The 24,059-nt window shown below is 44.6% G+C and overlaps 1 pseudogene; it reads left to right on the top strand.

Annotated features, from left to right (window-relative positions):
* Window positions 1-1,636: 1,636 nt before the first annotated feature.
* On the top strand, window positions 1,637-23,807 carry LOC123400513 (annotated as a pseudogene).
* The last annotated feature ends 252 nt before the right edge of the window (window positions 23,808-24,059 follow it).

The raw sequence follows: 24,059 nt of genomic DNA, 5'->3' as shown, positions 1-24,059 counted from the left end.
TGTGCGGGTAGTTGAAACAGTGGTTGAAATGTATGCAGACAAAGTTGGTGGCCACCTCCCAGATATGTGTCCGCGGACAAATGCGGGAGCAAATATGCGGGCCAGCGTTGGGAATGCATGATACTCTCCAGCGTATCGGTAATTTATGAAGTATTCATGCCATATTTACCTATGTTTTCAATACTTTTATATGATTTTGATGCACTTTATATGATTTAATTGGAATTAACCTGGACTGAAGCTGTTTTCAGCAGAATTACCCTGGTGTTGTTTTTGTGAGAAAATAAATGTTCTCGTCATCGTCCAAAACTTTCTCACAATTTTCTGTGGAAAAATAATAAATACTGGAGCGAAGAACCATTTGAGGGGGGCTGATAATTCCATTTTGCATTATGATTCTTTTTTAGTATTTATATGATTCTTGGTCATTATTCCACTTTATGATGCAATTCTTATGCCTTTTCTCTTTGAATTTACAAGGTACATCACAAAGAGGGTAAATTGTCTCGAATTCTGGGCCAGAAAACAAAGAAAAAACGTGAAAATTCACCGGACTCCAAATGCCATGAAACTTCACATGGAATTTTTGTGGAATATATGTGAAATTATGGAGCAAAAATATACCAGATGGGGGCCACCTATTGGTGCCAAGCCAACAAGACACGCCCACCCCCATAGGCACACCCTAATGTCTTGGGACCACCTCTCACGTGCCCTCGCCCCTCTTCTGTTATAAGATGTGTTTTGACCTAGAAAAAAAATAAAAAGAGACTTTCAGGACAAAGTGCCGCCGTCTCGAGGCGGAAACTTGTGCGGATGCCCTTTTGCTCTCCGGCACGACAATGATCATGTGTATATAGGCATCATGTCCATAAGCAAATAGACCGACTCCTACGTGCACCTATTACTACTACTCCACCCATCGACTGCTATCCAGCATGCATCTCGAGTATTAAGTAAAACAGAGTAATGCTTGGAGAACATTGACATAATGTAGACAAAGAGAACTCAATTAATATGAACTAACCCCATCGTTTTACCCTTAGTGGCAACAATACAAAGACGTATCTTGTCCCCTTTGTGCTAGTGGGATATAGAAATTTATCAGATTGAACCCACTACAACGCACCCCTCTTACTGAAGAAATATCAATCTACTTGGCCAAACCAAATCAATAGATCGAAGAGATTTAAGAATCTATAATGACCATGCACATAAGAATCATATTTAGAATTCAGAGAAGACTCAAATATTTATCATGAATAATCTAAACATAAACCTACAATTCATCATATCACAGCAAACACACTGCACAAAAGAATTACATCGGATAGATCAAAACGAAAATGTGATGGTCATTGTATTGAAGATAAAAGAGAGATAGCCATCTATATACTAACTACGTACTCGTAGGTCTATAATAAACCATTCACAGATCAGCATGGAAGCAACACGATGATGTAGAAGCCGTTCGTGGTCGATCCTATCTCCGGCGGGCACCAGAACGGGCTCGAGATGGGCATTCAGCGGACCAACAGGATGATTGCTGAGTAAATCTTTGGTTCCCAATCCCTCCATTCGTTCCCCATTCCCCACCACACCAACATTCTCGCGACGTCTCAGCAAGCCGCCAACCATGGAGGCGGCCGGCTCACTTGCTGTTGCGGCTGCCAAGGAGGCACCGACTGCTTCCAAGGAGGCGTCGGTGGCGGCTGCGACTGCGACGGAGGCAGCAGCGACTGCTAGGGAGGCGGTGGAAGCGACGACGGCGATGCGAACTTCCAAGAAGGGTAAGTTCCATCTCGTCGATGACCAAGATCCACCGGGGAGCGTCGATATCATCGGGGGTATTGATGGGGGAATTGTCGATCTAGCTGGTGTCGTTGATGGGGGGATCACTCATTTCATAAGCTGCTTCCCCGACTGTCACACCCTAGTGGGGTTCGTAGCAAACAACAGGAGGAATTTCACTCCGATTGCGAGAGGAGAGGGGAAAGTAGCCCAGCTAGGGTTTATATTTCTGTAAGAAGTATGATAAAGCAATGTAGCATCTTAGCAAATTCAATACCGATTACAGATAGGAGCTGGTGGCTTTAAAGCCCCGCTAGCAACAAGTGAAAGGTACAGTGACTGGCAACAGAACAGTACTAGAATTACTACAATTAACGGCACCTAAATAACTACAGTAACGGCGAGTGGAACGAGCCGTTGGATTCGGTTGATCTTGGCCGTCCGTTAACTGAAGGTGTCGCCAACGCTGGAAATGCAGGTGCAGGACTGATAATACCCTCGGGTGAGATCGAACTTGCCCTCAAGGAGGTCAGCGATTAAACAACCGATCAATAGTTGCTTTGAAAAAGGCTGGAAATGTCTTCTCCATGAACACGGCGTCCTCCCACGAAGCTTCATCCGGTGGCAGATTAGCCCATTGCACGAGCCATTGGACCACCGGTAGATTGTTGCGAGGAATTTTACATGTCTCCGGGACCATAACTGGTTCAGTGAGGATCATTTCATGTGGTCGTACCAAGGGAAGATACGAGCATGGAATTGCTTTTTGTCCCACGTGTTTCTTCAGTTAACTAACATGGAAAACTGGATGGATGCTCGTGCTATCTGGCAGAAGAAGTTTGTAGGCGGCCTGCTCCACTTTAGCGAGGATGCGGAAGGGGCCGTAGTACTTACTTTGGAGTTTGATGTGAGTACGAAGTCCGAAAGCATTCAGGCGATAAGGCTGCATTTTGAGGTACACCATATCACCTACTTGCAAGGTCCTTTCAGTGCGCTTCCGGTCGGCATACTTTTTCATACGAGCTTGAGCAGCAGTGAGATTGTCCGTCATATGTTGGGAAGTGCCTCTCTGTTAGTGAAGAACTGTGAGGCATCCTCCGTCATATTGTCAGGTAGGATGTTCTCACAGATGTTTGGGGGTGGGTATCCATAAGCTGCCTCGAATGGTGTTTTCTTGAGGGAGCTATGGTAGGTTGTGTTGTACCAGTACTGTGCCATGGCTAAGTTTAGCCCATTTCTTAGGTTGCATTGAGCTGAGACAGCGAAGATAGTTTTCAAGACACCGATTCACACATTGCGTTTGGCCATCTGACCCAGGATGATAAGCAGAGCTGTAATGCAAGTCTATTCCCATGCCATTGAAGATATCTTGCCACAGTTGGCTGGTGAAGATACGATCACGACCATACACAATAGCCAGTGGTGGGCCATGAAGTTTTATCACATTGTCAATAAATGCTTGAGCCACTGTTTGGACAGTGTAGGGGTGAGACAGAGGAATGAAGTGTGCAAATTTGGATAGCATGTCCACTACTACCAGGATAACATCATGTCCATTTGATTTAGGTAATCCGTCAATGAAGTCCATGCTCAAGTGTGTCCATACCATGTAAGGAATTTGGAGAGGATCCAAGTAGCCCGGATAGGGCCAATTTTCTCCTTTGTTTTTCTGGCATGTTGGGCATTCTGCCACAAACTGATCCACTGCTTGCTTCAGTCCTGGCCAATAGAATATTTTTTTGATTCTGTGATAAGTGGCTTTCCTTCAAGAATGTCCTTCAATAGCTAATGCATGGAGAGCTGTGAGTAACGTTGCTCTCAAGTCAATATCTTTGCCCACATATATCTTCCCTTTTGTGCCTAATGATCCCTGAATGCAGGGTGTTCTGATTTTCAGCATGAGTTGGTGATAATAACAGCCTTTCTAACAGTTACTGGCATGTGCTATCGTGAACATAGGATTGTTCAACTGCAGAGATCCACTGTGGTGTAACCATAGAGATAGCCATGAGTGAATTTCTCCTAGAAAGAGCATCAACAACAATATTTTCCTTTCCCTTCTTGTACTGGAGAGTGAAGTTGAATTCTAGCAGCTTGAGAATGAGTTTGTACTGGATACTTGTGGTGATCTTCTGGTCAGTCATGAATTGCAGAATCTGGTGATCAGTTTTGATGACGAGGTCATTCCCAAGGAAATAGTGCCTCCACCTTTTCAGAGAAGCAATGATTGCTAGTGCTTATTTTTCATATGTTGAAAGTGCAACATTTTTTGGACAGAGAGTAGAGCTGTAGTAAGCCAGGGATCTACCCTTCTGCATCATAACTGCTCCTAAACCAACTCCAGATGCATGTGTTTCCAAGGTAAATGGCTCAGAGAAGTCAGGGAGTGCTAGCACTGGTGCCTGTATCATTGCCTGTTTTAGGTTGTTGAAAGCAGTGGTTTGGAGGTCTGTCCAACAGAAACTGTCTGTCTTCAATATGTCATGCAGTGGCCTGGAAATGGTGCCAAAGTCCTTAATGAATCTCCTGTAGTATCCACAGAGACCTAAGAATCCTCTGAGCTGCTTAGGTGTAGTTGGTACTGGCCATTCAACAATTGCAGTGATTTTTGCAGGGTCAGCTGATACTCCTTCACCAGTGATTATATGGCCTAGGTAATCCACTTGCTTAGAAGCAAACACACACTTGGAAAGCTTGACAAAGAGCTGATGTTCTTTCAGGAGCTGGAGAACAATTTGTATGTGTTCCAAGTGTTCAGAGAGGGATTTTCTGAAGATAAGGATGTCATCAATACCAACACAAACTTCCTTAAGTATGGATCAAAAGTGTTGTTCATTAGGGCTTGGAAAGTCCCAGATGCATTAGCAAGACCAAAGGGCATAACCAAAAACTCATAATGACCAAAATATGTTCTGAAAGCAGTTTTAGGTATGTCATGCTCATTCATTCTCACCCGATGATAGCGAGATCTGAGGTCCAATTTAGAGAAATAAGTAGCACCCTGTAATTCATCCAACAAATCCTCAATTACACGTATGGGAAATTTATTTTTGATAGTAGCAGCATTTAGTTTTCTGTAGTTAATGCACATTCTCCAAGTGCCATCCTTCTTCATGAAAAGAATTGCAGGGGAGGAATATGGGTTTTCACTAGCTCTTATAATTTTGTCTCTGAGCATAGAGTCAATCTGTCTCTCTAACTCATTTCTCTGCATGTGTGGTACTTTGTAAGGCCTAGAGTTTGGTGGTATTGCTTGCTCCTTTAGAGGGATCTTATGGTCATGAGTTCTCTTGGGTGGCAACCCTTTTGGTTCTTGAAAAACATCAGGGAATTGTTGCAGTACTTCCTAAACAGGTGGTGGTACTTCTTGTTGAACTGATGCTTTCCATGAAGTGTCCCTAATGAGGTGCAGTACATAGCCACGTGCACCCAGAGCTAAGAGTTTGTCCACTTCAGTTGCCTCTATGGGAGTTGCATCAGCCAGGGTATCACAAGCTCTAATAGTCACTGGTGTGTGCTTATCCATCATGGCAGAAATTTGTCTTGGGTTGTAATGAAAAGCCACATGACTGTGTTGGGCCATCCAATCACTTCCTAGTACTATATCATGTCCAGGGAGATCGAGTACTCTGAATTGTTGTGTGAATTTGGTGTTGCCTGCAATGAAGGTTGTGGGTGGGACATAGGAACCAGACCAGAGTGTTCCTCCTCGAGCAATTGTGACTGCTCTTGAAGTGTCTTTCAGGATAGTGCAGTTGGTAGATAGGGCAAACTTGAGGCTGATGAAAGTTGAGTTGCTCCTAGAATCCACTAATGCAATTCCTTGTTTTCCCCCAATCTGAACCAGAAGAGAAATGGTATTGATATTGTTAGATTTCATAGCTTGTGCGGAAAGTGTCATACAATGCTCTTCCTGCTGTAATTGTTCTTCCTCCTCTTGTTCCTCTATTTCTTCAGGTTCCTTTGCTTGTTCAGTAGGGTCTTCTCCAGGAAGTACATTTAGGACAGGAGCCATTTTACATTTTTGGCCATGGAACCATGCATCTCCACATCTCCAACATTTACCAGGTTCTCTAGCTCTTTGATTGATAACAACAAGTTTGGATTCTGTTGGTTTCTCATGGAGGATAGTGTTAGCTTTATGGTAGCCTATGGAATACTTAGTAGTCCCAGAGTAGCTGGTGTATGATTTCTTCTCAACTGCCCCCTTTTCCAAGTCTATTGCTAACCAATATGCTTCTGTCAAACTTGTGGGTCTTAGAGCTCTCACTTGGAACTTGATCTGGGAACGAAGTCCATTCACATAGCATCTGACAAACCAGTTCTCATCCATGATAGGATTATCTGATTGTACCCCAGCCATTAACTCTTCAAACAGATCAGTGTACTTTGAGACAGTGAGGGTGCTCTGCTTGAGGGTATTAAACCTATCAGTCAGTTCATAGGAACTGGCTGATGAAAACCTGCGCAATATCTCCTCACAAAATTGTGCCCAAGTTAACTGCTTCTTCAAAATTCCTGAGCGGCGCAACCATACATCAACTCTCCCTGTTACATAAAGTTGTGCCAAGTTGACCTTCTATTCTGCAGGTGCTCCAGCCATATGAAAATAGTTCTCACATTGGCGGATCCAGCCCGCTGGGTTATCACCATCAAAACGAGGGAAATCCATGCGTGGACCCTTGGTAATGCTTTTGAGGAATTGAGTACGCATCTCCTGCTCGTACTGTTTCTGGAAGTCATCCCAATTATGAGAATACCAGGTGGTTGAAACCCATGGAACCCTGGGGTACGTGTAGTTTTATACGCCGCTGTGGGTGTGGCGTTGCCACAGTGGGTCTCCATCGTCTGGTTTGCTCCAAAACCTGGTGGGATGGTAGGCCTAGGTACCTGAATTGGTGCTAGGTGGTGTGGGATATGCGATGCAGCTTGTCTTGCTTTTTCTTGTTCCAGCACGAGACGCCGTTGCATTTCTTCATACATAGTTCTATCCACTACTACTGTTTCTTTCTATGGTTGATCAGGTGATAGTTCGCCCTGTTGTGCCGAGCTCGAGGCTTCCGTGGGTCGGAGGGACTTGAGCACATCCGCCATGGTAGATAGCTGCAAACTCAGAGTGGAGACGGCTTTCTGTACTCCATCAAGAAAGGAAACCATGGTGTCCTGCTTAAGATTTATGCTATGCACGTCCTTACGCAGATCATCAACTTCGCCCCTCAGATCTGCTATTTCTTCACGGTGTTGTAGAAATTCTCCCTTCATTGTGAGTAGATCAGCTATGTCAGACTCCTCAAGGCTAGATTTAGAACGCCCCATCGTGATTCAGTGGTTGCAGAGAGGAATTTTACTGCCGGTACTCCCCGGTAACCCGATCTGGCACTGGATCCTGCCGCCGCCTGCGATTTCGCCTCTGAAACAGCACCACCCGTAGCTTGACCTGGGATTTTACTTGAAGAGTAGGATGCTCACCCTGTTGGAAATATGCCCTAGAGGCAATGATAAATAGTTATTACTCCCTCCATCCAAATATACAGGGCCTAATGCATTTTTTAGATTGCCTTTGACTATTGATAAGATTAATAGTATATGAATTGTATAATGTGAAAATTATATCACTGAAAGCTCCTATCACGTACGAATTTGAAGATATGCTTTGTGTAACTTGCATGCCACATATTATTGCTCTAACATATGGTCAAAGTTAGTCTCGAAAAACGCATTAGGCCCTATATATATGGAAAGAGGGAGTATTATATTTCCTGTTTAAGGATAATCGTTTATTATCCATGCTATAATTGTATTGAATGAAAACATAGATACATGTGTGGATACATAGACAAAACAATGTCCCTAGCAAACCTCTAGTTGGCTAGCCAGTTGATCAATGATAGTCAAGGTTTTCTGACTGTGCAAAGTGTTGTTGCTTGATAACTGGATCACATCATTAGGAGAATCATGTGATGGACTAGACCCAAACTATGAACGTAGCATATTGATCGTTTCGTTTGTTGCTATTGTTTTCTGCGTGTCAAGTATTTGTTCCTATGACCATGAGATCATATAACTCACTCGTCACAACGTAACTGGATGCACCGGAGGAATACCTTGTGTGCATCAAACGTCACAACGTAACTGGGTGACTATAAATGTGTTCTACAGGTGTCTCCGAAGGTGTTCGTTGAATTCGTATGGATCAAGACTGGGATTTGTCACTCTGTGTGACGGAGAGGTATCTCGGGGCCCACTTGGTAATACAACATCACACACAGGACTTGCAAGCAATGTGACTAAGTGTAAGTCACGGGATCTTGTGTTACGGAACAAGTAAAGAGACTTGCCGGTAACGAGATTGAAATAGGTATGCGAATACCGATGAGCGAATCTCGGGCAAGTAACATACCGAAGGACAAAGGGAATGACATACGGGGTTATATGGCTCCTTGACACTGAGGTTCAACCGATAAGATCTTCGGGGAATATGTAGGATCCAATATGGGCATCCAGGTCCCGCTATTGGATATTGACCGAGGAGTGCCTCGGGGCATGTCTACATAGTTCTCGAACCCGCAGGGTCTGCACACTTAAGGTTCGATGATGTTTTAGTATAGTTGAGTTATATGTGTGGTTTCCTAATGTTGTTCGGAGTCCCGGAGGAGATCACAGACGTCACGAGGGTTTCCAGAATGGTCTGGAAATGAAGATTGATATATAGGATGGTTTCATACCGGAAAGTTTTCGGGCATTACCGGCATTGTATCGGGAGTGACGATTGGGTTTCGGGAGGTCACCGGGAGGGGCCCACCCACCCGGAGTGAGCCCATGGCACTAGGGTGGCGCGACAAGTCCCTAGTGGGCTGGTGGAGTTAGCCCAAGAGGCCCATGGCTCGACATAAAGAAATTTCTAAAGAAAAGAAAAAGAAAAAGGGAAAAAGGCAAGGTGGGAAGGAAGGGGAGGACTCCTCCTTCCCCAAACCGAATTGGAGGAGGAATCCTCCTCCTCCTAGCGCCGGCGCACCCCTTGAGGGCTTGGCCCTCAAGGAAAGCCCCTCCCCCTCCCTCCTATATATAGTGGTATTTTAGGGCTGATTTGAGAAAACTTTTGCCACGTGCAACTCAACCCTAAACCACATAGTTCCACCTCTAGATCGGATTTCCGCGGAGCTCGGGCGGAGCTCTGCAGGATTAGATCATCACCACCACCGGAGCGCTGTCACACTGTCGGAGAACTCATCTACTTCTCCGTGTTTCTTGCTGGATCAAGAAGGACGAGATCATCGCCGAGCTGTACGTGTGCTGAATGCGGTGGTGCCGTCCGTTCGGCGCTAGATCGGAACGGATCGTGGGACGGATCGCGGGACGGTTCGTGGGGCGGATCGAGGGACGTGAGGATGTTCCACTACATCAACCGCGTTTCTTAACGGTTCCTGCTATGCAATCTACAAGGGTACGTAGATCCAAATCTCCTCTCGTAGATGGATATCACCATGATAGGTCTTCGTGTGCGTAGGAAATTTTTTGTTTCCCATGCAACGTTCCCCAACAGTGGCATCATGAGCTAGGTTCATGCGTAGATGTTATCTCGAGTAGAACACAAAGGGTTTTGTGGATGGTGATGTTCGATTTTCTGCCCTCCTTAGTCTTTTCTTGATTTGGCGGTATTGTTGGATTGAAGCGGCCCGGACCGACATTATTCGTACGCTTCTGAAAGACTGGTTTCATTGATTGACATGCAACCTCGTTGCATAAAGATGACTGGCGGGTGTCGGTTTGTTCAACTTTAGTTGAATTGGTTTTGACCGAGGCGGTCCTTGGAGAGGTTAAATAGCAATTTGCACATCTCCGTTGTGGTTTTTGCGTAAGTAAGATGCGATCATACTAGATACCCATAGCAGCCACGTAAAACATGCAACAACAAATTAGAGGATGTCTAACTTGTTTTTGGAGGGTATGCTTGTGATATGATATGGCCAATGACGTGATGTGATATATTGGATGTATGAGATGATCATTTTGTAATAGTTAATATCGACTTGCGCGTCGATGGTATGACAAGTGGCAGGAGCCATAGGGTTGTCTTTGAACTAACGTTTGTGTTTGCAGATGCGTTTACTCTATTGCTAGGACGTTGCTTTAGTAGTAATAGCATAATTAGCACGACAACCTCGATGGCGACACATTGATGGAGATCATGATGATGATCATGGTGTGGCGCCGGTGACAAGAAGATCGTGCTGGTGCTTTGGTGATGGAGATCAAGAAGCACAAGATGATGGCCATATCATGTCACTTATGAATTGCATGTGATGTTAATCCTTTTATGCACCTTATTTTGATTAGAACGACGGTAACATTATAAGGTGATCTCTCACTAAAATCTCAAGATGAAATTGTGTTCTCCCCGACTGTGCACCGTTGCTATAGTTCGTCGTTTCGAGACACCACGTGATGATCGGGTGTGATAGACTCAATGTTCACATACAACGGGTGCAAAACAGTTGCACACGCGGAACACTCGGGTTAAGCTTGACGAGCCTAGCATGTGCATACATGGCCTCGGAACACATGAGACCGAAAGGTCAAACATGAATCGTATAGTTGATATGATTAGCATAGAGATGCTTACCACCGAAACTATTCTCAACTCACGTGATGATCGGACTTGAGTTAGTGAATTTGGATCATGTACCACTCAAATGACTAGAGAGATGTATTTTTTGAGTGGGAGTTTAGCAATTAGTTTGATTAGTTAAACTCTAATTATCTTGAACATAGTATAAGTCCACTTTGAAATATTTGTGTTGTAGATCAATGGCTCACGCGACAGTCACCGTGAATTTTAATACGTTCCTAGAGAAAGTTGAGTTGAAAGATGATGGAAGCAACTTTGTAGACTGGGCTCGTAATCTTAAGTTGCTCCTGCAAGCTGGGAAGAAGGATTATGTCCTTAATGCAACGCTAGGATATGAACCACCCGCTACGGCTGACCAAGATGTTAAGAACACTTGGTTAACACGTAAGGAGGACTACTCAGTAGTTCAATGTGCAGTCTTGTATGGCTTAGAGCCGGGACTTCAACGTCGCTTTGAGCGTCATGGAGCATTTGAGATGTTCCAGGAGTTGAAGTTTATCTTTCAGAAGAACGCCCAGATCGAGAGGGTATTCGACCTCCGATAAATTCTATGCTTGCAAGATGGAGGAGAATTCGTGTGTCAGTGAACATGTGCTCAAAATGTCTGGGGTACTCAAACTGTCTATCTGAGCTGGGGATTGAACTCCCGCAAGAGGCTACCACTGACAGAATTCTTCAATCACTGCCACCAAGCTACAAGAGCTTTGTGTTGAACTATAACATGCAAGGGATGAACAAGTCACCTGGCGAGTTATTCGCGATGCTGAAACTCGCAGAGTCAGAACTCCGTAAAGAGCATCAAGTGTTGATGGTGAATAAGACCACTAGTTTCAAGAGAAACGGCAAAGAAAAGAAGCGTAATTCCAAGAAGAGCGGAAAGCCTGTTGCCAATCCGACGAAGAAACCCAAAGCTGGACCTAAGCCTGAAACGGAGTGTTATTATTGCAAGGGTATGGGTCACTAGAAGCGCACCTGCCCCAAGTATTTGGCTGATAAGAAGGCGGCCAAGGAAAAATCAGGTATATTCGATATACATGTTATTGATGTGTACTTAGCTAGCTCTCGTAGTAATGCCTGGGTATTCGATACCGGCTCTGTTGCTCATATTTGCAACTCGAAACAGGAACTGCGGAATAAGAGAAGGCCGTCGAAGGATGAAGTGACGATGCGCGTGGGAAATGGTTCCAAGGTTGATGCAATCGCGTTGACACAGTTTCACTTCAGTTACCATTAGGATTAGTTATGAACCTAAATAATTGTTATTTAGTGCCTACGTTAAGCATGAACATTATATCTGGATCTTGTTTATTGCGAGACGGTTACTCGTTTAAGTCAGATAATAATGGTTGTTCTATTTCTATGAGTAATATCTTTTATGGTCATGCACCCAATGTGAGAGGATTGTTCATATTGAATCTTGATAGAGATAATACACATATACATAACATTGAGACAAAAGATTTAGAGTTAACAATGATAGTGCCATGTTTTTGTGGCACTGCCGCTTAGGTCATATTGGTGTAAAGCGCATGAAGAAACTCCATTCCAATGGACTTTTGGAGTCACTTGGCTTTGATTCACTTGACACGTGAGAACCATGTCTCATGGGCAAGATGACTAAGACTCCGTTCTCCGGAACAATGGAGCGTGCAAGTGACTTGTTGGAAATCATACATACCGATGTATGCGGTCCGATGAGTGTGGAGGCGCGCGGCGGATATCGTTATTTTCTCACCTTCAGTGACGATTTGAGTAGATATGGTTATGTCTACTTGATGAAGCACAAGTGTGAAATGTTTGAGAAGTTCAAGCAATTTCATAGTGAAGTTGAAAATCATCGTAACAAGAAGATGAAGTTCCTACGGACTGATCATGGGGGTGAATATCTGAGTTTCAAGTTTGGTGCTCACTTAAGACAATGTGGAATTGTTTCACAGTTGACACCGCCTGGAACACCACAGCCTAATGGTGTGTCCGAACGTCGTAATCGTACTTTATTAGAGATGGTGCGATCTATGATGTCTCTTACCGATTTGCCGTTATCGCTTTGGGGTTATGCATTAGAGACAGTTGCATTCACTTTAAATAGGGCACCATCAAAATCCGTTGAGACGACACCATACGAATTGTGGTATGGCAAAAGACCAAAGTTGTCATTTCTTAAAGTTTGGGGATGTGATGCTTATGTCAAAAAGCTTAAGCCTAAAAAGCTGGAACCCAAAGCAGAAAAGTGCATCTTCATAGGTTACCCAAAAGAGACAGTTGGGTATACCTTCTATCTCAAATCCGAGGGCAATGTCTTTGTTGCTAAAAATGGAGCTTTTCTTGAGAAGGAGCTTCTCTCGAAAGAATTGAGTGGGAGGAAGATAGAACTTGATGAGGTTGTCGAACCTCTAATCCCTCTAGATGGTGGCGCAGGGCAAGGGGAAACCCCTGTTGCTGCGACGCCGGTTGAGGAGGAAGTTGACGATGATGATCACGAAACTTCGGATCAAGTTCCTATCGGACCTCGCAGGTCGACAAGATCACATACTGCTCCTGAGTGGTACGGTAATCCTGTCTTATCAATTATGTTGTTAAACAACAATGAACCTCCGAATTATGAAGAAGCAATGGTGGGCCCGGATTCCAACAAATGGCTGGAGGCCATGAAGTCCGAGATAGGATCCCTGTACGAGAACAAAGTGTGGACTTTGGAAGTACTACCTGAAGGCCGCAAGGCTATTCAGAACAAATGGATCTTTAAGAAGAAGACGGACGCAGACGGTAATGTGACCGTTTATAAAGCTCGACTTGTGGCAAAGGGTTTTTCACACGTTCAAGGAGTTGACTATGATGAGACATTCTCACTCGTAGCGATGCTTAAGTCTGTCCGAATCATGTTAGCAATAGCTGCATTTTTCGATTATGAAATCTGGCAGATGGATGTCAAAACGGCGTTCCTTAACGGTTTTCTTAAGGAAGAGTTGTATATGATGCAACCCGAAGGTTTTGTCGATCCAAAGAATGCTAACAAAGTGTGCAAGCTCCAGCGATCCATTTATGGACTGATGCAAGCATCTCGGAGTTGGAATAAGCGCTTCGATGAGGTGATCAAAGCATTTGGGTTTATACAAGTGGTTGGAGAATCTTGTATTTACAAGAAAGTGAGTGGGAGTTTTTGGAGAGCATAAAGGATTACTTGAATAAAAGTTTCTCTATGAAGGACCTAGGAGAAGCTGCTTACATTCTCGGCATTAAGATCTATAGGGATAAATCGAAACACCTTATAGGACTTTCACAAAGCACATACCCTGATAAAGTTTTGAAGAAGTTCAAAATGGATCAGTCCAAGAATGGGTTCTTGCCAGTATTACAAGGTATAAAGTTGAGTAAGACTCAGTGCCCAGCAACTGCGGAAGATAGAGAACAAATGAGTTCCGCCCCCTACGCTTCAACCGTAGGTTCTATCATGTATGCAATGTTGTGCACTAGACCAGACGACAGTGATATGTCTCCAACGTATCTATAATTTTTGATGGTTTCATGCTATTATCTTGTCAAACTTTGGATGTTTTGTATGCCTTTTATATATTTTTTGGGACTAACTTATTAACTTAGTGCCAAGTGTCAGTTCCTGTTTTTTCCATGTTTTTGACCCCTTTCAGAGGAGGATTTTGAACGGAGTCTAAACGGAATGAAACTGCCAAAAAGATTTTTTCCGGAACAGAAAAAGATCGGAAAGCCGGAGAATCAGGGCAGGGGGCCACCAGGGACCCCACAAGCCCTCATGGCGCGGCCGGGGGGGGGGGGGGGGGGTTGGGGGCACCCGCCTGGCTTGTGGGCTCCCTGAGGCTCCTTTGCCCTAGGTTTTGCGCCTATATATTCCCAAAAATTCCATAAAAAATCAGGAGATCATCGAAAGTACTTTTCCGCCGCCGCAAGCTTCTGTCTCCGCAAGATCCCATCTGGGGCACGTTCTGGTGCCCTGCTAGAGGGGGGATTCGGACACGAAGTGCTTCTTCATCAACACCATGACCTCTCCGATGATGCGTGAGTAGTTCACCATAGACCTACGGGTCCATAGCTAGTAACTAGATGGCTTCTTCTCTCTCTTGGATCTTCAATACAAAGTTCTCCATGATCTTCATGGAGATCTATCCGATGTAATCTTCTTTTGTGGTGTGTTTGTCGAGATCCCATGAATTGTGGATTTATGATCAGATTATCTATGAATCTTATTTGAGTTTCTTCTGATCTCTCTTATGCATGATTTCATATCCTTGTAATTCTCTTCGAGTTGTGGGTTTTGTTTGGACAACTAGATCTATGATTCTTGCAATGGGAGAAGTGCTTGGTTTTGGGTTCATACCGTGCTGTGACCTCACCCAGTGACAGAAGGGGTAGCGAGGCACGCATGATGTTGTTGCCATCAAGGGTAAAAAGATGGGGTTTTCATCATTTGTTTGAGATTATCCCTCTACATCATGTCATCTTGCTTAAGGCGTTACTCTGTTCGTCATGAACTCAATACACTAGAGGCATGCTGGATAGCGGTCGATGTGTGGAGCAATAGTAGTAGATGCAAAAAGTATCGGTCTACTTGTCTCGGACGTGATGCCTATATGTATGATCATTGCCTTAGATATCGTCATGACTTTGCGTGGTTCTATTAATTGCTCGACAGTAATTTGTTCACCCACCGTAATACCTGCTATTTTGAGAGAAGCCTCTAGTAAACACTATGGCCCCCGGGTCTACTCCACACCATATTTTCAGCCTTACACTTTTTACTTCGTTGCACTTTCCGCCTTCAGATCTCACTTTGCAATCAATCTTGAAGGGATTGACAACCCCTTTATAGCATTGGTGCAAGCTCTTTGTGTTTGTGCAGGTACTTTGGACTTGACGAGATTCTCCTACTGGATTGATACCTTGGTTCTCAAACTGAGGAAAATACTTACTGCTCCTGTGCTGCATCACACTTTCCTCTTCAAGGGAAAAACCAACGCAAACAAGAGAAGTAGCAAGAAGAATTCCTGGCATTGTTGGGGAAGGACTTTTGTTGCCGTAGCAGTCAGCTTGGCCATAAGTATGGCAGGCAGGTCTCAGAGTAATCCAGGAGTGGATCAGTGGACGGCGGTCAAGAATATTCTGAAGTACCTCAAAAGGACTAAGGAAATGTTTCTCGTTTATGGAGGTGACAAAGAGCTCGTCGTAAAAGGTTACATCTACACAAGTTTTGACACCGATCCGGATGACTCTAAGTCGCAAACCGAATACATATTTATTCTTAATGGGGGTGCGGTAAGCTGGTGCAATTCCAAGAAAAGCGTCGTAGCAGACTCTACATGTGAAGCGGAGTACATGGCTGCCTCGGAGGTGATAACCAACAAGTATAGGGGATCGCAACAGTTTTCGAAGGTAGAGTATTCAACCCAAATTTGTTGATTCGACACAAGGGGAAGCCAAAGAATATTCTCAAGTATTAGCAGTTGAGTTGTCAATTCAACCACATCTGAAAGACTTAGTATGTGCAGAAAAGTATCAGTAGCAGAGTAGTGTGATAGCAACAGTAGCAACAGTAACCAGTAGCAGCAACGACAACAATAGCGATAGAGTAAAAGTAGCAGGAGTGACAGTAGTAGCGGCAAAGTAACAGTAGCAGCAGTGACAACAGTAGCGGCAAAGTAACAGTAGCGGCAGTGACATCACTAGCGACAAAGTAACGTAGCAAGGACCAGTAGGAAAAACTCGTAGGCATTGGATCGGTGATGGATAATTATGCCGGATGTTATTCATCATGCAACCGTTATAACACGGAGAGATAAGTAACTAGCTCCAGTTCGTCAATGTAATGTAGGCATGTATTCTGTATGTAGTCATACGTGCTTAGGGAAAAGAACTTGCATGACATCTATTGTCCATCCCTCCCGTGCCAGCGGGGTCCTAATGGAAACTACGGGATATTAATGTTCTCCTTTTAATAGAGAACCGGACCAACGCATTAACACTTAGTGAATAGATGAACTCCTCATACTATGGTCATCTCCGGGAGTGGTTCCGGCTATTGTCACTCCAGGGTTGCCGGGTCATAACACATAGTAGGTGACTACAACTTGCAAGATAGGATCAAGAACACACATATATTGCCGACAACATAATAGATTCAGATCTGAAATCATGGCACTCGGGCCCTAGTGACAAGCATTAAGCATGGAAAAGTAGTTGCAACATCAATCTCAGAACATAGCGGATACTAGGGATCAATCCCCGTCAAAACTAACTCGATTACATGATAGATCTCATCCAACCCATCACCTTCCAGCAAGCCTACGATGAGATTACTTACGAACGGTGAAGAGCATCATGGAATTGGTGATGAAGGAGGGTTGGTGATGACGATGGCGACGATCTCCCCTCTTCGGAGCCAAGAACGGACTCCAGATCTGCGCTCCAGAGGAAGAACAGGAGGTGGCAGCGCCTCCGTATCGTAAAACACGATGACTCTTCTCGTTGATTTTTTCTGGACGAAAGGGACTAAATAGAGCTGGAATTGGAGGCGATGGAGCAACGTGGGCCCCACAAGCCTGCCGGGCGCGACCAGGGGGGGGGGGCGCCTGGTGGGCTTGTGGGCTCCACGCTCCACTTCTTCGGTTGAATCTTGCGCCAGTATTTTTTATATATTCCACAAAAAAATCCTCGTAAATTTCCAGGTCATTCCGAGAACTTTTATTTCTGCGCAAAAACAACACCATGGCAATTCTGCTGAAAACAGCGTTAGTCCGGGTTAGTTTCATTCAAATCATGCAAATTAGAGTCCAAAACAAGGGCAAAAGAGTTTGGAAAAACAGATACGATGGAGACGTATCAGGAGGCAGCAAAGGAGGGTGTCTGGATGAAGCAGTTCATGACAGATCTTGGAGTTGTGTCGAGCGAACTAAATCCAATAACTCTGTTATGTGACAACACTGGTGCCATTGCCTTAGCAAAGGAACCAAGGTTTCACAAGAAGACGAGACACATCAAACGACGCTTCAACCTCATCCGCGACTACGTCGAGGGAGAGGATGTGAATATTTGCAAAGTGCACATGGATCTGAATGTAGCAGACCCGTTGACTAAACCTCTTCCACGGGCAAAACATGATCAACACCAGAACTGTATGGGTGTTCAATTTATTACAATGTAAATCGCATGGCGATGTGATGACTAGATTATTGACTCTAGTGCAAGTGGGAGACTGTTGGAAATATGCCCTAGAGGCAATGATAAATAGTTATTATTATATTTCCTGTTTAAAGATAATCGTTTGTTATCCATGCTATAATTGTATTGAATGAAAACATAGATACATGTGTGGATACATAGACAAAACAATGTCCCTAGCAAGCCTCTAGTTGGCTAGCCAGTTGATCCATGATAGTCAACGTTTTCTGACTATGTGCAAAGTGTTGTTGCTTGATAACTGGACCACATCATTAGGAGAATCATGTGATGGACTAGACTCAAACTATGAACGTAGCATATTGATCGTGTCGTTTTATTGCTATTGTTTTCTGCGTGTCAAGTATTTGTTCCTATGACCATGAGATCATATAACTCACTCGCATCGGAGGAATACCTTGTGTGCATTAAACGTCACAACGTAACTGGGTGACTATAAAGGTGTTCTACAGGTGTCTCCGAAGGTGTCCGTTGAGTTAGTATGGATCAAGACTGCGATTTGTCACTCCCTGTGACGGAGAGGTATCTCGGGGCACACTCGGTAATACAACATCACACACAAGCCTTGCAAGCAATGTGACTAAGTGTAAGTCACGGGATCTTGTGTTACGGAATAAGTAAAGAGACTTGCCGGTAACGAGATTGAAATAGGTATGCGGATACCGACAATCGAATCTCGGGCAAGTAACATACCAAAGGACAAAGGGAATGACATACGGGATTATATGAATCCTTGACACTGAGGTTCAACCGATAAGATCTTCGGGGAATATGTAGGATCCAATATGGGCATCCAGGTCCCGCTATTGGATATTGACCGAGGAGTGCCTCGGGGCATGTCTACATAGTTCTCGAACCCGCACGGTCTGCACAATTAAGGTTCGATGATGTTTTAGTATAGTTGAGTTATATGTGTGGTTACCGAATGTTGTTAGGAGTCCCGGATGAGATCACGAACGTCACGAGGGTTTACAGAATGGTCCGAAAACGAAGATTGATATATAGGATGGTTTCATTTGGTTACCGGAAAGTTTTCGGGCATTACCGACATTGTATCGGGAGTGACGAATGGGTTCCGGGAGTTCACCGGGAGGGGCCCACCCACCTGGGAGTGAGCCCATGGCACTAGGGTAGCGCCACAAGTCCCTAGTGGGCTGGTGGAGTCAGCCCAAGAGGCCCATGGCGCCACATAAAGAAATTCCAAAAGAAAATAAAAATAAAAAGGGAAAAGGGGAGGTGTGAAGGAAGGGGAGGACTCCTCCTTCCCCAAACCGAATTGGAGGAGTCCTGCTCCCCTAGCTCCGGCGCACCCCTTGAGGGCTTGGCCCTCAAGGCAAGCCCCTCCCCCACCCTCCTATATATATTGGTATTTTAGGGCTGATTTGAGACAACTTTTGCCACGTGCAACTCAACCCTAAACCACATAGTTCCACCTCTAGATCGGATTTCTACGGAGCTCGGGCGGAGCCCTGCAAGAGTAGATCATCACGACCACCAGAGCGCCGTCACGCTGCCGGAGAACTCATCTACTTCTCTGTCTTGCTTGCTGGATCAAGAAGGCCGAGATCATCGTCGAGCTGTACGTGTGCTGAACGCGGAGGTGCCGTCCGTTCGGCGCTAGATCGGAACGGATCGTGGGACGGATCACGGGACGGTTCGTGGGGCGGATCGAGGGACGCGAGGACGTTCCACTACATCAATCGCGTTTCTTAACGCTTCCTGCTGTGCGATCTACAAGGGTACGTAGATCCAAATCTCCTCTCGTAGATGGACACCACCATGATAGGTCTTCGTGTGCGTAGGAATTTTTTTTGTTTCCCATGCAATGTTCCCTAACAGAAACCCGTCGCGCTCAACGAGCTGCCGTCGATATTGTCTATCGCCGCCGCGCTACCACAAGACCGCCAGCTACGCCGCCATCGCTGCCGAGAAAAGGGAGGGAAGGGTGGGAAATTACTGCGGCAACTCCGATCGATCTCGTCGCCGAGGAAAGACTGCGCTCATGATACCAATTGTCACACCCTAGTGGGGTTCGTAGCAAACAACAGGAGGAATTTCACTCAGATCGCGAGAGGAGAGGGGAAAGTAGCCCAGCTAGGGTTTATATTTCTGTAAGAAGTATAATAAAGCAATGTAGCATCTTAGCAAATTCAATACCGATTACAGACAAGAGCTGGTGGCTTTAAAGCCCCGCTGGCAACAGGTGAAAGGTACAGTGACCGGCAACGGAACAGTACTAGAATTACTACAGTTAACGGCACCTGAAATAACTACAGTAACGACGAGTGGAGCGAGCCGTTGGATTCGATTGATCTTGGCCGTCCGTTAACTGAAGGTGTTGCCAATGCTGGAAATGCAGGTGCAGGCCTGACACCGACGCCGTCCTTGGCACCATCATCTCTCTTCTCCCCACCAAGGAAGGTGCCCGCACGCAGGCCATCTCCCGCCGGTGGCGTCTGCTCTGGCGCTCCGCTTCTCTGAACATCGAGGTGGACTGTGAACTCAACAACAAGGACTTGATTACAAAAATCCTCTCTGCGTTGATCAGAAGAGGTATTACAAGTAACATCCTCAGAAGAGAAATGCAGTGCATAAAGCGAGTGCCAAAACAAGAAGAATGAAAAAGGATGCTCAGTTTATAAGAAAAACCGGACAAAAACCTAAAACAGCGCCTAACAACCAGGCTTAAAGCATCACAACACATACAATACCTCAGAAGGCCAACAACCCACAACACACCGGGCCGGGCACTCGAGCACTTTAAGCCGCTATCAAAATGCAAACCAAAAACAACCAAAGTGCAAACCAAAACGCTTCTCGGTCTGCATCTTTAGGAACGACGACAAGATCAAAGGCTGGCTTAGTTCCCATGCCCTGGATAGCCTACAGGCGTTCGAGCTCACCTACACCTGCACGTTCTACTTTTCGCAGGGGCTTTTCCCCAACACCAGGGACAAGTTGTCCCTGCTGCCAATGCCATTGTCTCTCTTCCGCTTTTCGCCCACTCTCCATGTAAGCTTTTTTTTAGATAAGGAGGGTCATCCCGCCGCCTCCCCCTGGAGGAGTAGCTAAATTCCACGGCTCCCATTTCCCCAACAGTAACTTGATTGCCCTGAAGTTTCCATGCCTTGTAGCTGATCATGGAAATGGTCACCATCTCGGAGGAGGTTTTCCAGAACATGCTCTCTGGCTGCTCTGCCTTGGAAAGCCTTGAGCTCAAGGAAAATCAGGGCATTAGTTGCATCTGCATTAGCTCCCAAACTCTTAGGAGTTTAGGCTTTTGCGCCAACTTGAGGTTTGGATTTGGAGCTATCATTTTGCAAGAGCTAGTCATTGAGGACACACCGTGCCTTGAGAGATTGCTACGACTGGATGCAAAGGGCAGCACGGCGAGCATATGGATAATATGCGCACCTAAACTGGAGATATTGGGTGTGCTGTGTGAACGCATACCCTATGTCCACTTTGGAAGTACAATTTTTCAGGTTAGCAGCAACCTTTGTTAATTTTTTTTTTTGAAAAGGAGGAATAGCCCCCGCCTCTGCATCGAGAGATGCATACCGCCATATATTAAAATCGAAACCAAGTCTCAAAATAGTACACAGGAGTCTTAACAAAAATAAAAAGATACACGGCGTCTGACACGCCACAACCGGAGGTGAACATAGGCCTAGATGACTAACCACCTATCCTATTAATATGTCGCCATCCAAACCGGTTGAAGATACCCTGAGCTACCATCTCCCATCGGACACACCCAGTAACCATAGGCTCCCTGGCTTCCACAGAAGTGAGTAAGGACCACGCGCGGATCAAGGCAGTAGCCCTGAAAATGACCTGCAAAAAATGAATATGTCGTTGTATGTTAAATACTAAGTCATTTATACAATTCCATGTAGCCCATAAAAGTGCACATGATCCTACGAGGATAAGTTTAGCGGTTTTAACATCGACCCCCTTTAACCACGTCCCAAATAACGTGTCTAAACTATTAGGGGGCTTGATGTTGAAAGCAATATGAAGCGATCGCCATAGAAGTTTAGCCATAGGGCAATCGAGAAAGAGGTGCTTAATAGTTTTATTGTTCTGACAGAAGCTGCATCTCGGATTACCTTTCCAATTACGTTTTGCCAAATTATCCTTCGTTAGAATAACCTCCTTGTGAACAAACCACATAAAGATCTTAACTCTAAGTGAAACTTTGACCTTCCAAATATGTAATGATTTTGGAATAGGTGTTGACTCTATGAGATGTAAGTACATAGATTTTACCGTAAATACTCCGTTAGTGGTCAACTTCGAATGAACACTATCGGGGTACTCAGAGAGGTTAATGTCCATCAACCTTCTAACTAGATGCAACCAGGTAAACCATATGTTACCAAGTAAGGCTCTACGGAACTGAATATTTAGAGGAACCTCGCGTAATATTGACGCAACGGTCGCCTGTCGCCTTTGTGTAATATGGTACAACTGCGGATACTGAATAGCTAAAGGCGTCTCCCCTAGCCAAGTATCTTCCCAGAATCTCGTAGATTCACCATTACCAATGACAAACCTAGTCCTGTTAAAAAAAGCATTTTTAGACCGCATCAACCCCTTTCAGAATGGAGAGTCAGTTTGTCGCGCTGTAACCTGAGCCAAGGTCTTGTTGTGTAAGTACTTGTTCGTCAGAATCTGTATCCGTATACCTTCTGTTTCCATAGATATTCTAAACAACCATTTACTGAGTAGACATCTATTTTTAATCTCTAAATTTTCAATCCCTAAACCCCTTTGTTCTTTTGGTCTACAAATGATGTCCCATCTCGTGAGCCTATACTTTGTCTTGATCTCATCACTCTGCCAGAAAAAGCGAGATCGATAAAAATTCAACCTTTTCCGCACCCCGACAGGTACTTCGAAGAAGGATAGGAGAAACATAGGCATACTTAATAATACCGAATTAACAAGTACCAACCGTCCTCCATAAGATAAAAGCTTGCCTTTCCAGCAGCTTAACTTCTTTTCGATTCAGTCCTCGATGCATTTCCATTCCTTATTTAATAATTTCGGTGATGAATAGGAATCCCTAAATAAGTAAAAGGTAAATTCCCACTTGCACAACCGAACAATTGATTATAAGTGTGTTGTTCTTCTTTGGCCTTTCCAAAATAAAACAATTCACTTTTATTAAAATTAATATTCAGCCCAGATAACTGTTCAAATAAGCATAAGATAAGTTTGAGATTTCTGGCTTTACTAAGATCATGCTTCAGATACAGAATCGTGTCATCTGCATATTGTAGAATAGAGACGCCCCCCCTCAACAAGATGCGGGATTAATCCCCCTACAAGGTCCTTCTCATTGGCCCGCTTAATCATCAATGCCAACATATCAACAACAATGTTGAATAAAATCGGTAACATTGGATCCCATTGTCTGAGACCCTTCAGTGGTTAAGTGCATTCGACATTCTTATGTGTAGGCTATTATTCTTATATTTGCACTTTATTCTGCCGAAAATGGTTGTTGTCAGTTTGATGGCCAAAATGCACACCATGAGCATTTTGGTTCTTGGCTCTGCTGGCCCTAGTCTGGATTCGGTGGTTAACTTCCTCAAGTGCTTCCCCTGCTTGGAGAGGCTTTATGTCATTGTGAGTATAAAAAATAGTTGCTTGCTTTAAATGTCAAAAATAAGCATTTGATTGACATGAAATCTGGACAACTATTGTGTTGCTAACATGCTGAAAACTTCTTTTATATTGTTTGTTCTTTCTATCTCCAGTTCCAGCCACGGGAGACTATGAATAATGTTTGGAAGTATGACCCACTGGACCCAATTGAATGCCTTGAGATTCATCTAAAAGAAGTGGTATTGAAGATTATGATGGCACCAAGAGTTCATCTATCGACTTTGCCAAGTTATTTGTTCTGAATGCGAAGGGGTTAAAGGAAATGAAAGTCACATTGCCTTACCACTGCCATCGCCGATGGTGCACTAGTCAACTACGTAACCTATAATGCAACGGTAGAGCTTCTCGAGATGCTCAGATTGAACTGAGATTTGGCACTAAGGATGATTTCACATGCAACAGTCATACCCATGATTTGTCAATGGATGACCCCTTTGACCTGCCCTCCAGCAGATGCTCAAAGTGTGAAGAGAAGGGTCTAGGAGATGCTATATACCAAATTTGATTAGAACTTGGGCTGCCAAGACCACCAACGTGTGGTGCTAGCCAGTAAGCCTCCAATCCTTTCTTCGATGTAGTTGGTGCCCATCTTGAAATTTGACTTTGCCTTCTTTTCGAAGCCCAACCTTTTGTATCTAGCCTATAATGTTGTCCCAGCCTTCTACTTCATTTAGCGGTGGAATGTTTTATGGCCCACTCAGGATTTTACCAGGACAAAGTAGGTGGTGTCTAAGCTCATGCTTCAAATCCGACCTTG

The sequence above is a fragment of the Hordeum vulgare genome, chromosome 1H (assembly GCF_904849725.1).
Source record: "Hordeum vulgare subsp. vulgare chromosome 1H, MorexV3_pseudomolecules_assembly, whole genome shotgun sequence".
Lineage (NCBI taxonomy): Eukaryota > Viridiplantae > Streptophyta > Magnoliopsida > Poales > Poaceae > Hordeum > Hordeum vulgare.
The sequence above is the reverse complement of the archived record's forward strand: the minus strand, read 5'-3'. Positions and strand labels throughout refer to the sequence as shown.